The sequence below is a fragment of the Canis lupus genome, chromosome 23 (assembly GCF_048164855.1).
Source record: "Canis lupus baileyi chromosome 23, mCanLup2.hap1, whole genome shotgun sequence".
Taxonomy (NCBI): domain Eukaryota; kingdom Metazoa; phylum Chordata; class Mammalia; order Carnivora; family Canidae; genus Canis; species Canis lupus.
This window is the reverse complement of record NC_132860.1, coordinates 39,081,736-39,098,135: the sequence shown is the minus strand read 5'-3', so window position 1 is coordinate 39,098,135 and position 16,400 is coordinate 39,081,736. Positions and strand designations below refer to the sequence as shown.

The window sequence follows — 16,400 nt, the reverse complement described above, 5'->3', positions numbered from 1 at the left end:
AAGCTCCTTCAAAATGGATCCTATGTTCTTTAGACATGTCCCCATATTCTTCGAGCACTCCTTTGTGGGTTTGGGGGGCATAAGATGTCCAGATTCATTTTTTACTTTCACTGCTGCAGCATGGGAATTAGCCAATCCTGTAAAGAACCGTGGTTCCTTATGGAAATCAAGATGCTCAGTATGCTCCTTGCTATTGAGGTGAAGCTACTCCCAAGCCCTTCAAGTGAACAGAGCTGGAGCACCTGGGTAGTTCAGTCAGATGGGTGTCTTCCTTTGGCTCAGGTCATGATCTCAGAGTCCTGGGATTGAACCCCACATCAGGTTCTCTGCTCAGTGGGGAGCCTGCTTCTCCCTCTCCCTCTGGGTGCTCTCTCTCTCCATAATAAATAAATAAAAATATTTTTTAAAGAGGTGAACAGAGGGATGCCTGGGTGGCTTAGTGGTTGAGCATCTGTCTTTGGCTCAGGTTGTGATCCTGGGGTCCTGGGATCGAGTCCCTCATCAGGCTCCCTGCAGAGAGCCTGTTTCTCCCTCTGCCTCAGTCTCTGCCTCTCTCTTTGTCTCTCATGATTAAATAAATAAAAAATATTTTCTTAAAAAGTGAACAGAGCTAAGATGTGTGTGTGTAATATTAAGGTATACATATACACACAGACCTATAAATGTACACGTATATACACACATAAATGTACATATACACACATATATATTCACACATATTTGCACATATACATTTATTTACATTTATATTTATTTCTGTATCTATTTCTATCTTGAAAATCATGAAAGCCTCGAATGACAACTTGACATCATTAGATTCATTCTAGTTTTCCCCTGTTCCATATTTATAACTGTCTGAAGGTAAGAGACTTTCCATCAATAAATTTACTTATTTTTCCTTACCCTGGTCCCCAATACCTATACAGTTCCCTCCTTATGCCTCTGGGGGCTCTGACACTTCATCCAAGCAGGAAGATACCCCGCTAAGACACTACCCTTCCTCTTGCTTGGACACCCCATGGGGATACCCTTCTGACTCTGTCAGGCTCCGATGCTCCTTCACAGGCCACCACAGCATCATCCTCAGTGTGAATGCCCTTCTCACTTAGCTAAGGCTCTGACATCCGTACCACATTGCCCTCCCACCCTGCATTCATCCAGCTTAGGTTTTATCATCCACCCTGGGTCTCCATCCCCTCATTGCCATGGGGATATCTACCTTCTTCAGGTTCAGTAAGCGGCATTGGATTAAATTGTTCAAGAAGGAAAACAATGGGAGGCGGAGGGGGAAGAGACGGAGAAAGAATCATCTGGGAGATGTGAATTGAGAGCTAGAGTGAAACATCAGTACATGTGTTTTTAAATGCTCCCTCCGGAGAGTCTGAGAATGGCCATATTTGGAATCCACTGGATTTACAACTTTTCCTCAGAGAGGCTGAGGAAACCAACCATTTTAACTAAATATTTACTAACTACTGTTCATTAGATTAACCCTTGAGAAACATATGTAGAAAATAAAATACTATTCCTGCTCCGAGGAGCTGACAGTACAGAAGAGGAGGCCATCCAGAAGAGAAAAACATGGAACTAGCAAACATGGAGGAATGTGTGGAAATAGGGATATGTGTAAATGATATGGGAGTAAAGTGGAAATTAGTAACTTTGGGGAGTTGAAGAAAACTGGGTTTTAAAAGATAAATAAAGTTTACCAGGAGAAGAGGAGAAGGGAATTTGTAGAAGGAACTGCTTATTTAAGGTAACAACAGGTCAAAGCTGGGCTCATTATTAAACACAAGAACTTGCCACGAACATTATCATTTGGGTTGGGATGTGAGTTAGTTGTTCAGATCAGTCAAGGGTGTTACATGTTGGTCCATTAAAATAGTCAGTCAGTCTTTTGAGGGCAATATCAAGAAACATGGGCATAGTCAATTTGTTAGAAAAATCAATAATTCTGATAATGAAAAATTTAAATATTCTAGGGACTATACAGTGTAGACAATTAAAATCCACACCTGCATCTCCATCTCCTTGAGATATTCCATCTGCCAGACATAACTACCACAACAATTTAATATATTTTCCTAAAGATTTTTCCTATGCATTCACTGCCAATTATGTGTGGGTACATTTACATTTTCTCCCAAAATAGAACTTAGGATATTTACCACTTAAACTTGCTATTTTTAGTTTAATATTTCTTGGGTAGCCTTCCATATTAGCACATAGAACTTAACTTAGTTCTTTAAAAAAATTTTTTTTACTTTATTGTAATCATTTTTCTTTATGTTTACTTACACACTACATGAATACAATGTCAATGTAAAAAAGTGATAGATGGGCATCAATAGTGTGCTGTTAGCCCCAGTTATCTACACTTCCTTTCTCAGAGGTAACCACTGTTGTCTGTTGGCATATGTCCTACTTGCTCTTTATTCATTTACACACACACACACATGCACACTCACACATGTGTGTTGGGGGGGTGGTTCTTTTTCATAAATGGGATACATTTCAGGAATTATCAAGTTTCAAAGGCTGAAAGAACACACAAGAAAGACTGCAACCTGTCCATCATTCCAGGCCTTTTTTCCCAAAGCCTTCCAATCTCACTTGTATTCTGGCCACTGCAAACAGAGCATAGGCAATGGGAGCAGAGCCACATTAAAGAAAGAGGTGCAACAACGAGATCCCTCTGGGGCAGCTGACCTCAGACACTCTTGTCTTGTGGCTTTAGCATTACAAAATCGAGCTGAGGGGAAACAGATGGAAGGGAAAGGAGAGTAAGGGAAATGTGATGGGCCGCCTGGGCCCCTACATGTCTGGGGCTTTTGGTAGGCCTACACTAGGGCTCTAGACTGCTTTGCCTCTCATAGCCAAAGGGATGAAGTTTGAAGCATGTAAGATTTTGGAAAATGTGCAACGGAGCAAGGTCTAATCATCAGTGATTGGAAGAGAAATGTGCAATAAGAGCCAACTGGGATTTAACTCAAAATGTTTTTGAAAGTTTGCTTCAGCGAGCTAGAATTGCAGTCTTTGGCCCCAAATTTCTCCACAAATATTCTATAGGCATTTTTTAAGCCCCAGAGTCCTTAACTAATGTTATTTAAGGCAATTTTATGTATCTAATTGTACAGATTGTTTGCTAACTTTTGAGCAAGAAATGTTCTCTAAATCCCCTGTGTCTACTGATATTTCAAGGTAAGAGAATGCTCTGGAATATTTCCCATTTTCCAAATGTAATATTTTCCAAAATAAATGTTGGAGTAACTGCGTGGTTGATACCATGTGAATATTTTAATTCACACAATAATATTCTGGAGTTTATGGAAGCTTGGCCTCTTTCCAGGAGGTTTGAAAGTCCGAAAGTTGGCTGTTTCTTCTCAGTGGGAGAAAAGGTGGAGGATGTGAATCAGGATCAGTAAATTGGAGAGGAGGTCACAGGCTGACTGGCGTTAAGTAGGGGAAAGTGCAGTGCAATCTTCCAAGGGAGGAAAGCCAGTCACACAAAGAGGAAGGACTGGTTACCATTAAAGGCTCCAAAATTAAGGCCTTGAAGGAGAATTGAATGGGAAAGTTAACAACCCCTGTTTCTCTTCCTCTTCTATAAGATGGAGCTGTTGTAATGAGATCCAGGTGCAGTCCTGGGATATGGGAGATCCCCATCCTTGTCTGTTTAGAAGCCCCCAGGAACTTACCATGTTTGTAGTTCGTATGCCTCCTCTTCCAAGTAGCCTGCCCTGATGGCCAGATTGCAGTCATCAGATGACATCACACTGTCAAGATGATCTGTTTCCTCATCCTTTTCCCCAAGGCCTGTGAGATTCTTGAGACTGGGATGTGAAAGGCATACAATAATTATGTGGTGAATGCTGACTGAATGAGCCTCTTAGGCTAGAAATAATCCCCCCCTCCTCTGGGCGCCCTTGGTGCTTTACACTTACCTCACTCACGTAATTTTTTTCACATTCTACCTTATACTCTCATTTCTGTACATTTTAGCTCCATTATCAGAGTCAGAATTTTTTTACAAGGAAAATGAGATAATGCATATAAAATATTTGTGCCACATCTGCTGAGTAAATGATAGCTATTACTATTTGTATAATGAGGTGGCTGGAGGAACAGAAAATAGATCTTATTTTTAAAAAACAAGCAAGCTTCGGAAAATTTCTTTGAGGGACGCCTGGGTGGCTTATCGGTTGAGCCCCTGCCTTTGGCTCAGGGCGTGATCCTGGGGTCCCAGGATCAAGTCCCACATCAGTCTCCCTGCATGGAGCCTGCCTCTCTCTCTGCTTATGTTGCTGCCTCTCTCTCTCTCTCTCTCTCGTTCTGTCTCTCATAAATAAATAAATAAAATCTTAAAAAGAAAGAAAGAAAATCATTTTGAAACAGATCTTTGTTTTGCAAGAGTCACTTGAGTTGCCTTTTTCAATCACGCAACTACAAGAGACCTACTGCCTTGGAAGAAGGAATGATAGGATGTCTTAGTCTTGAAGTATCTGTTCTTATTCCTCTTGAACAGAAAGCTGGGGTTGGGGTTAGGTAGGAAGACTGGTTCTGAGCTGCACAACACCAGGGGGTTCTGAGCTGCACAACACCAGGGGGCACCATTCACACTGTAATCTGTTGTGATGGATGTAAATACTCTTTAGAGATGTGCTCCAGAGGATACACTTTCTTCTGACTACAATATAAACGATATCCCTGGAATTGTAGGAAGAAGAGAGGAAAGGGTCTCTGATCCTTTATCTTTGAGGTTCAAGGCTATTGGGCCACAAATGGATCGGGTGGTTCAATGGGCAGGAAAGAAGATAAAGGGCCCTGGAGAGGCATTTGCCATAAGAAAGGAGGGCTGGACTCTGTCTTTGGAGGGCTGGGTCCAACAGAGGTTTCTGAGTGACGATGCCATTGAGAAAGAGTGACAGAACATGATGAATGTGTACTAAGTGAGGAGCTGGACTTTGAAGGCAAACCTTGGTGCCTCAAGCCACCAGGGCAGCATCTAGACCAGCGGTAGTACTGCCTCACGGTGGACCGTGAAGGAACGAGGACCCAGTGTGGCAGAAAGAGAACCAAGAAACCTTTGGGTTGGTCAGCTTCCAGGTCTTCTTTCAACCTGGCTATTGGAAGTGGGTTATGACCCTTTAGATTGAGGAAATATTTTGAATTCTTGAATAATATCAGGAGAGTGGTACTGGACTTTCTGCTAATGAAGACCTAGCAGGTAGAGCAGTTAACTGAAGAAATTAAGGAGATGTGATTATATTTGGATTTTCGGATGGTAAAATATCTTCCTTTTCATCATCGTCACCCAGCTTTATACACTCAGAGTATCTATCACATAGGTGGTGCATAATGGGCAATGCATGAGACCAAGGGACCTCAAGAAGTCCATTTCCTCAATAAAATTGAGCATTCAGGTATTTCTAGATTGAATCTGGAAAGAACCCAGAGTCCCAGTGGGAAACAGACTCCCAGGCCAATGGGAGAATGGACTTAAATCCCCACAGGGACACTGTAATCAAAATACCTTTCAGGACCTGCCTTCAGCAGAGGTCAGAGACACGGAGATGAATCTGGAACTCTCCAACTCTCTGTATTTCACTTGCTGCTTTTTCTCAAGAGGACAAGAAGTTGAGGTTGGTGTCTCACTTGCACTTCTGGTGAATTCACTTCTCTGTGTGGTGTGTGCTCAGTATATATTAAGATTGACCAGGTAGCTGGCTGAGTGCAAAGGTTTGATATGGAAAGAACTGGAGGAGTTCATTATCAGCTGATTCCAGACATGAAATCAGGGTAACACTTCAAGAAAACCAGCTCCTTGTGATTTTATGTACATGATTAAAAACCTAAATCTATTATTTCAGAAGAAACATTCCACTTATAATTTTATAATCAGCTAAGCAAAAGTATCCCCTGGCTTTGCCTTCTCTTCTGGCCCCAGTGTGTGGTAGTCAAGATCTTAGGCTTTGGGTCAGTCAGTGCTAGGTTTGAATCCTCTTAGCTGAGTGATCTTTGGCAACTTACTTAACTTCTAAAGTATGTTTCTGGTGTATAAAAGGGGATTAGAATATACACAATTCATAAAATGAAATGAGAAATTACATGTCAGGCACTGTGCCTGACACAGAATAAGTGCTGAATAAATGCCACTCTTTATTATTATTTCCTTTATTACCAAATTCCTCTCTGCTTCCTTCTTCTCCTTTCTTGAAATGAACCCATGCAATCCATTGCCCATGCTCCACACACCCTGGATGTTGTGTTAAAGATCATCAACGGCCTTCTCGCTGCCAAGGCAAATGAATCCTTCTCATTGTTGCTTTTGCTTTCTCTGGAGTATCTGACATCACCAAGCACTCTCTTTTTTTTGGAATTCTCTTCCCTCTTGGTTTCCATGGACATCCATTCTCCTGATTGTTCCGATGCATCTCAACATCTCCCAACCGTCTTAGCTGGCTTCTTCTTCTGGTGGTCAGCCCTTATATGCAGATTTAACCCTTTACCTGTTTCCTTTTCACCTCTCACGCCCCTCCTTTGACTTCAGCTGTGATTGATTACCTGTTTACCCTTACTTACATTTATATTCTCACTTCTCTCTGAATCTCCAGACCTACATTTTTGACATCTTACTTGACGTCTGGATTTCCCTTAAGAACCTCAACCTAGTGTATGTAAAGTAGAATGTGTCCTCCGGCACCCAAATCAGCTCCTTTTCCTGTAGCTCTTTTCCTGTTAGTGGTCTTACAATCCCCCAGTCATTCAAGCAAGCTGACTTTGTCTATGACTTCTCCTCTTCTCTCACCCCACCCCATGCCAGTATCCAACCATTTTATTCATTTTACTCCTAATACAACTCTATTCTTTCTTCTCAATCCTCACTGCCACAACTTTGATTCAGGCTATCATTACTTCATTACTATTACCCAAATAGTGCAGTAGCATTCTAAATTGTAGCTGCCACTTTGTGTTTTTAAAATATAATATAATCATGTCACATACCTGCTACAATCCTTTATAGACTTCACTCTCAAAACTGAACTGACCAGAGTAAGGCTGCTAGACAAAAACAATAAGAGCAATTTGCTTTTAAAAAATGAGAACAAAAAAAAAAAAAGAGAGAGAGAACAGATTCAGGGCCATCTCTATAGCAACCTTGTACTCACTTGTATTCTGATATGCTTTCTTAAGCAGAAAAGAAGGAAATGGAGCTAGAACTAGTGCCCTGGAATTCACGTCAGTCCGGGACTGCCCACAGAACTGTTCATGTGAACACCATTCACCATGTGTGTTGTGGAATAAAGGCCGAGAACTGGGGCCCCTGAGTGGCTCAGTTAGTTTAAACAACTGCCTTCAGCTAAGGTCATAAAGTCAGGGTCCTGGGATCTAATCCTACATTGGGCTCCCTACTCAGTGGGGAGTCTGCTTCTCCCTTTTCTGCTCCCCCTCTTTCACTCACTCTTTCTCAAATAAATAAAATCTTAAAAAAAAAAAAATGTCTGAAAATTGCTGGTCTGTGTTTCAATGATTACCAACTTCCAAGATTTCTTCCTCTGCTTTGCTAGTCCATATGCTTCCTGGGTTCAGTGCTCAGGGATGACAGGGGCCTGCCAGTGACTCATGGTAAATAAACTGCACACAAGACTAAAAACAGACACCAGAATGAGGATTTAATAATCTTCAATGAGCAATGAAACTGTCAAATAAATTAGAATATTAGCATTATATGATGGATGCTTTCACTCCTTGTTATTAAGCTGCACGGGAAGCCCAATTATAGACATAATGATTGCTTTGTGAGCCTAAGAAATTCTATTACACCTTTCTCACAGTAAGGATGAGGCTGCAGGTGGGACTAGAAATTGATAATCTCCTGTATCTATCACCACAGCAGGAAGAGCCTTGTCATAAGACCTGGAAATAATTCAAAGTTTATCTCCAGCAAGGGAATTTCGCCTCCTGGGGGCAATACTGAGATGGGAAACACTCACATTTGCCACTCAGACTCTAATGCTGTGCTTTGCAACTAAACAATCTCTCTTAGGGTTGTAACTTTTTTCTATCAATCAAGTTACAGTGAAATCCTATAGGTATGGGAAATTTCCCATTTCTAGGTGATTCTTCATTATCTGCTCTTGTCCATTGTTTTTAGGGTTTCACTATCATGTGGGTAGTTTATTTCACAGGTTTCCACCTTCTTGAACTTACGACCAGTACTGACAAGCAGAATGGATGGATTAATCTTCCGAGGAAGTTACTGAGGGTGTCATAGAAGTGACAAATGAGTTGATTTGTATGTAAAGGATCGGTAGGGATTTTCCAAGAGAAATAAACTGCAGTTGCTAAAAAACAAAGAGATTTACAAAAGCATGCTCTGTTCTGGGAATGCTCAGAAATTCGGAATGGTTGTTTTGATAGAGAGTAGGAAGTGGTAAGAGAGGAAACAGGTCAAACAGGTCAGGGTCAGACTGGAGAGCCTCGTGTACCATGATAGATCATGAGTATTCAGCTTGGCTATTATTAGTAAAATGTGGACCCCAATAAAAAGTCTAATGTCCACCCCCACCCCAATATAATAAAAAGCCTTTTTTTTACTTTCTCTGAGCAGTGTGAGTATTTTTATGCTTAGATAAGGTTTTTGGGAGGAAGGAGAGAGTTTGTTTGATCTACAGTAGAAGCAAGCTTACCACAGAATGAGCACGGGGCATATGGCCTGGCCACAGCAGGCACTCAACAAATGCGAGCTGAATGAACCATTGGATGAATGTATGGACAGATGAATGAATGGGTGGAGAGATGGCAGATGTCTTTGTAATAGAGATAAGTAGTTCCCAAAGCTGTACAATTGCTAGTGCATGCTTCAATAAATATATACACCAAAGGCAGCTGTGATTTGAGGCCAAATAATTCACAATCAGAATGGATGGCAGCAGCATCCAGTTCCTTATTACCTCAGTGCTGCCTTGACTGTTTCTTCTTGGGCTCCTGGCCCGTGATGCTTGGCAGTGCCACCTATCTCCACCACCCCTCACAGAGCCCACATTCACTGGCTACACTGCCTAATTTCATTTTAACTTGATCTCTGATTTCCAGACATGCTCCTTTCCTATGAAAGGCTTATATCCTTTCTCTTTTGGCCATAAATGCTCCTTTATTACAAAAAAAGAAAAAGAAAATCTATCTTACAAATCCTAAACTCTGTATAGTTGCAATAGCTCATGGCCATTTTGGTACAGCATTGCTGCCAAATTTTCATAATAATAACCCAAAAGAGTTCCATTTCTCTACCCCTTTTTTATTTGAGAGGATGTCAGTCCCTTTGTATGAAGGGAATCAAGCCCCAGGGAAAAAAACAGTTATTGTTGTTGTTGTTGTTATTATTATTATTATTATTATTATTATTATTATTATTATTTTACAAAGGACTGAAGGTAAACAATTCATTTCATTCAGTCACTGGTAGAGCAATTGACTCTGCACCTTCCAAGCTACTTTGTTGGAGCATGTAGTGAGCATTCCAAGTACATGTTTACACTAAATTCCAGTTCAACATGGATTCAAACAAAAAGAAAGATCAAGTATTTGGAACTACTGCAGATTACTTTTGTGGTTAGTAGACAAAAGTGACGGTCAGCAAGCTTATAGAAAGGAAGTCTTTCTGAGGCAACTTTTAGGGAATGTTGCAGAATCAGTCCATACTCAATTCTATTAAACCCATCAGGCACCTATTGAACACTTGCTGCATACAAGACATCATCCTAGGCATTAGTGGGGTGAGGCACAAAGAGAAATACAGGCAGGATTAGGGCACGCAATGGCTAACATTCCATTGGAAGAGAAACTACAAGGCAGGCAGTGATAAGCTATGCATTAGTTCTTTCTTGGCATCAAGTGAGAGAAAAATCCCATTCGAACAGACTTAAACAAACAAAAATTATTAGTTCATGTAATGAAAAGGCAAGAGGTGTTGGGCTTAAATGAGGCTTGATCCATGTCACCTGCAGGATTTATGTGAAGGAAAGATGCCCTCCCACAACTCCAGGTCTATATTCACCCAGATTTAAGTCTAATAGAAAATAGGACTTCTCTTGCAAAACAAGGTGATGTGAGTCTTAGATGTGAGTTGCAGTGACTTGGATTTGTTTGCAAGCTTCTTCCTAAACTTTTCACAGTGGCCACAGGGATTCCATGTTCTGACTGATGAAGACACTATGACTTGCCCAGCTCTGGGGACAAGGGTGGAGTCAGCACGTGCCAGAGCAAGTGGACGAAGGTTGAGAGAATGGACACATCCTCAGAGGAGAAAAAAAAAAATCAGTCTGTTACCAAAAAAGGGAAAAATTATTTTTAAAAAATACAACAGAGGAATAAATATAGTGTGATGGGAGGATGGGGTACAGATACATTCTGACTTTAAGGGTCTATGAAATGGAACCAAGAAGTGAAACAGAGTTCAAATCCCTTCCTATTTTCAGAATCTGTGATTATGGGGATTGCCCTAAAACACACAGCTGTTACAAATGTTGATGATGTTGGTAGTGCCGGAGTTCTTTCAGACTCTGATGTCAGACAAGTTGGGGTGTGAGACCCAGATCTGCCCCTCACATTATGTTGGGTCTTAAAGCCTGTTTACATCTGTAATATAGGGTAATAACAGTCCTTAACTCATAAGGCTTTACAAGAATTAAACATGATGTTTATTACAACACCCACATGTCGAGACTAGATCCCAAATCTTGAGAGAGTAAATATCTTTATAACATCATCTTCCACTTCCTTTTCATCCCACTGAAGTTAGGGTTCCTCCTCACCATACCAATTAAAGTTCTCTTACTAAGGCTATGAATAATCTCTTAATGGCAAAAGCCAGTGGATAATTCTCAGTCTTTTTTTGATTTGCCTTCAATATTAATCCTCTGGATCACTATTCCCTCCTTCTCAAAGGTCTTTAATAATTAATTCTCTTCCATTATTTTTCTTTTTAAATTTTCTTTCCATCTATATCATCCTTCCTCCTCTATATTCTTCCCTGGATCCTCTTCCTCTGCCCACACCTTAGATTTTGGGTTTTCTGGGAGTTTCTTCATTCTTGTAGTAAGTAGAGGTCTTTTGAACAGCCTTTCTATGTTTGGGGAAATTCTTGTATATTAGTTGCAAAGTTTTCAATGTAGTAGTCAATCTCCTTTGCAATAAGGTTGCAGGCACATGATCTTCATACATCGATCAGTTCAAACTATATGAGACTTCACAAGAAACCTGTCATCCTTAATTATTACTCTCCAGTTCCCCATCTACACTTAACTAAGGGAGTCACCCAGGAGCCCCAGTATATTATCTAATTTAATCATCATAACAACTGTTTGAGCTGTGTCCCCATTTTGCACATAAGAAAAGTGAGGTGCTGTGGGTTTAAGGGACTTGCCCCACATGGCAGAGCTGATAGGTGGTAGAGCTGGTATTTGAATTCAGGAAGTTTCACTCTAGATTTTGGGGTCTTAATCACTACCTTCCTGAGCCAAACAAACAAACATAATCAAAGCAAACAAAGAAAAGAATGGTTATCAAATATCTGGGCGGAAGGCTATTTAAGTGTCAAAGTCACAAAAGAAAACACAAAGTTAAAAAGCAACACTGAAGTATAAAAACTGTTATTCTGTATCCTAAACAAACCAAAAGGAGATGGAAAACAACAAATGGAAAGACAGTATTTGTAGCATATATGAAAAAAATAGGAATTAATGCACATGAAAACTAATAAGAAAAATATTAAAAGACCAAATGGAGAGGGGAAAGAGGATATAAATAGATGATGATGTCCAAGAAGAAACACTTGAGAAAAAATATTTAACCTCATTGATAATGGAAGAAATGCAAGTTACACCTATGATGATTTTTTTTCCTATCAAAAAAGAAACTATACAATATCGAAGGAGACTATCTAGTTTTGGCTAGCGCATAATATGTTCTCTAACATGCCGACACAAGTATAAGCTGGTAGAGCCTTTCTATCAAATAGTCTTGCAATATAAGCCAAGAACTTAAATATTCCTATCATTTGATCTCTTCTGGGATCCAGGCTAAGGAAAGAATTAAACATATAGAAAAAACTTAATGTTCAATGGCATTCATGACAATTCAGACAAAAAGTACTGGAAACCATGTAAACACCTAACAATAAGGAAACAGTGAAACAAATTAATCAATTATAATACTACGCTGCTATTGAAACTTTATTTATCCAAGAATGTAAAACATTGTGGAAATATTCCTGTTCTACTTAAAAAAAAAAAAAAAAAAAAAAAGCCAGGATACAAATTTCTATGTATTACACAATGGGTAGAATCACAACTATGAAAGAAATAACCGGGGATCCCTGGGTGGTGCAGCGGTTTGGCCCCTGCCTTTGGCCCAGGGCGCGATCCTGGAAACCCGGGATCGAATCCCACATCGGGCTCCCGGTGCATGGAGTCTGCTTCTCCCTCTGCCTATGTCTCTGCCTCTCTCTCTTTCTCTCTCTGTGACTATCATAAATAAATAAAAATTAAAAAAAAAAAGAAATAACCCAGTGAAAGACTAAAGCAAGAGTCATCAAATATACTAATTCGTCAAGGAATATTTCTCTTTCCACTTTTTGTTTTGGGTCAAATTTTCTATAATAGTTAGGGTTCCTCCTTCCATTCACTTTATAATGGGAAGAAATAGAATTAAACCTTGCTTTTAAATAAACAGTTCATGGGCTGTGTTATGTGCTAAGCTGAGTGCTCCCAATTACTCGGGCCTCTCACTGACACAGCTATCTGACCCAGGGGAGTGGTGTGCGCAGATCTCTTTGAAGCGCCAGCTCTGGAGATAATCCTGCATTGACCTGTGGGCCTGCCCATTTGCTAGCAAGGCCAGATAAGGAATTTTAAACACAGAAGGAAACGACAGAGCCACTGGCTGGTCTGCATCAGGAGAACCCAATCGGTGCTTTTTTTTGTTCCCTCCGGTCGGTGGCTCTGAAAGAAGGTGAGATTACACTGCAGCTTTTGCAGTGTGTCCAGGACACCAGGCTCCAATCACTTAAGAGCTGAGGTGTGCAGCTCTGGCAACAGAGGAATGTCTGGCTGGAGAGATGCAACAAAATGACACCTGGTGGTGAAGGATACAGATAAAAATCTCCAAACAAAGATACTCGTTCTGGTTAACAGTTTCCGCAGTCAGAGGAGCAAATAGAAACCTCCAGGAAAGAGGGAATCACATGTGGGTAGGAGTTCCCTGGCCTGTTTAGATTCTTCCTTCTGTTTTTCATTCTTTGATTTGCCAGTTATCAATGGAGCACATAGGATAAGCCGGATGAGGCCCCCCATAGATTTTGCTAATAGACTCACCCAAGAGACAAACAGGCAGACAATGAGGTCTGGCACACAGGAGGCTATGGCTGTGATATCAGGGGCGTCTTCAACTAATGAGGAAGGTTTCTTGGGGAAAGGGGACTCCAAAGTAAATCCTTGGAGGAAGAGTTGGCTTGATGAGAGTGAAGGGGGTGGGGAAGGAGAAGGATCTTCCAGGCTAAGGAAATGCCTAATTTCTACAAGCAAGAGAAGTGGAGAACAGTTGAGGAAGCATACGATTTCTGGAAGGGAAGATGGGAAGAAGGACACGGTTTCTCCTCATTCCCCCTTAGATTGAGTTGTGGAGAAAGGTGAGAGGAAAAAGAAGAAACATGGATTTGTGAAAGCCTTGCTTTTCTTCGTCTCAAAGCTTTGCCCTCTCCTTCGTCCCAGAGCATGCTGTTCTTGGCTCTCCTACGCTTTGTTTCCGGGCAGAAGAAATGAAGGGACAGAGGCAGCCCAAGTCTGAAGGCTGAGCTTGACACAGATGCTTGTGGCCATCACAAACAGATGACATTGACCGGCCAGACCAAGGTGACCCCTGCTGCCCCTAGATACCACAATTGCAATCACTTTCAGTTCCAAGGGGCCGAGGAGGGGGCGGTAGGGATGTCATTCTGTCATCCTGTATACATTTAGTGCACCGTGGGTGTCCACTCATGTAATTAACAGTCTCGCCTGGGATATAATATATGCAAACATGAATGGCATGTATTTACTTGGTGTGAGACATTACGGAGTGGGGGGTACAACGAACTAATGTCTCGAGTTCTTATTTTGTGCTGGGTACTGGGTGAAGTGCTGGGGAGAAAAGATGAGAAAAACCTACCCTAAAGTATTAGGATTTTTTTTTAAGATTTATTTATTTATTTATTCATGAGAGACACAGAGAGAGGCAGAGACACAGGCAGAGAGAGAAGCAGGCTCCGTGCAGGGAGCCCGATGTGGGACTCAATCTGAGGACTCCAGGATCACACCCTGGGCCAAAGGCAGGCACTCAACCGCTGAGCCACCCAGGTGTCCCAAAACCTACCCTAAAGTAGATCCCAGTCTACCAGCCTGTGTATACATGTAGTGGAAAGAGAATAAGACAGGATATGAGTATTAAATTACAATTTAAAAGTAAATGCTTAGGGCTCACTAAATGTGCTGCCTTCAGCCCAGGGTGTGATCCTGGAGACCCGGGATTGAGTCCCACATTGGGCTCCCTGCATGGAGCCTGCTTCTCCCTCTGCCTGTGTCTCTGCCTCTCTCTCTCTCTCTCTCTCTCTCTGTGTGTGTGTGTCTTTCATGAATAAATAAAATTAAAAAAAATTTAAAGTAAATGCTTAATTATCTTGTGAATCTATTTAATAGATCCGTTGGCCCTCTGCCCTTTTGTACAACCCACTGAAGGGCTGAATTGAATAACAGGTGGATATCTCACAGCTCCTTCACAGATGAGAAAACTCACAAAAATATGATGTGATCAGAAAAACATGAAATCAGGGAGCCCTGAGTTTGAACTTAGGGTCATTCAACTTGGGTCCTTGGGCAGTTTACTTACCCTTTCTGATCTTCAATATCCTCATCTAAAACAGATAACAGGATCTGTGTATGACAGATAATGTTCATGGCTACCAGTGACAGTGTCCTCTGTTTTTTCCTATCAGAGGCTCTCCTAGTTTTGTTTGGGGGAGGAAAGTCCTTAACCTAGATGATGTTCATGAGTAGCTTACGGTAGAAATCGGTAAACTTATTTGAAAAAGGACAGAGAATAAATATTTAGACTTTGCAGACCCTTGACCCTCTGCCGTAACTCTGCTGTTGTTGCATGAAAACAGCCAGAGAGAATACATAAATGGATGTGTACATCAAAGTTTGTTGCGACAAAACTTTATTAACAAAAACAGGTAGTGATATGCAACTGATGAATTACTGAACTCTACATCTGAAACTAATGATGTACTATAAGTTGGCTAATTGAATTAAAATACAAACAAACAAAAAACAAGGCAGAGGTCCAGGTTTGGTTGTAGTTTGCCCATCCCTAGTCTAAGGGCACCGTGACAATTCTATTCCCTATTTTCTCCAGTTCCTATGTAACTAAAGGTATTCATGGCAATCCAGTTACAGTCAGTGACACCTAAATAGAAGTCTCCTGAGCAGGTTTCTAGGAAAGTTTCTGCTTTCCCAGTAGAATGGAGACTAACATGACCAGCCCTGCACTTCCCTCTTAATTCTACCTTGACTGTGGATGTGATATCTGGAGCTGATGCAGCCATCTTGCAATTAAGAGATGACAAGCATAAGACTGAATGTCAACTTATTAAGGTTAATGATGGAGAAAAAGGAACTAGTTGTCATCACTAGATGTCATCACTGAGAAGCTGAATTAATGCCAGCATCACCTACTGCTACTAAAACCATAATTTTTTAAGCCACTGTGGTTATTAGATTTCTGCATTTTGTGGTAAAATCTATTCTTAAGTACTTTCAATATGTCACAGGCTTATTGTGAATATGAGATACCATCAATATACAAATCACATAGTAGATGCTCAAGAAAGGATGGTTCTTTTCACATTTCATTTCACAGAAAATTGATCTCATTCCCTCTGTCTTTGGTATTCTTAACATTTTGCACAAAGCCCTGTTTAAGAATAAGTCGTTCGGGATGGAATATGGTGCACGGGTCACTGTTTGCCCATTCCCGTTCCACACTTTGTTCGTAGCTGGTGGTGCCTCCTGGGACTGCAGTAGCCATTCTGCTACCAGCCTGAGGATGGAAATGGTAGGTGCCAGATAAAGAAACCTAGTCCTTTGGCAGAAACCTCTAACCCTGATACACCTAGAGCCCATTCTCACTCTGTGCTTATCTTGTGAGGTATGTGATTTCCTTTTTATTATGTCTACTTGAGTGGGCTTTTCTCTGGTGGCCAAGTGCATCCTAGCTACCAGACTTCCCTAGAGGAAATGCTCCCTCGTGTCTATTTGCCTCACTAGCTCATGGTGGAATAGAAAATGTACTGAGGGCTGAAAGCA

The 16,400-nt window shown here is 41.1% G+C and overlaps 1 long non-coding RNA gene across 2 annotated transcripts in view; it reads right to left on the bottom strand.

Moving 5' to 3' along the window:
- Positions 1-3,697: 3,697 nt before the first annotated feature.
- LOC140615124 (uncharacterized) overlaps positions 3,698-16,400 on the bottom strand; it is a 37,955-nt gene continuing 25,252 nt past the window's right edge. For both annotated transcript variants that reach the window (XR_012015794.1, XR_012015795.1), the window contains exon 6: positions 3,698-3,833. This is a non-coding gene — a long non-coding RNA (uncharacterized lncRNA). The remainder of the gene's footprint in view (positions 3,834-16,400) is intronic.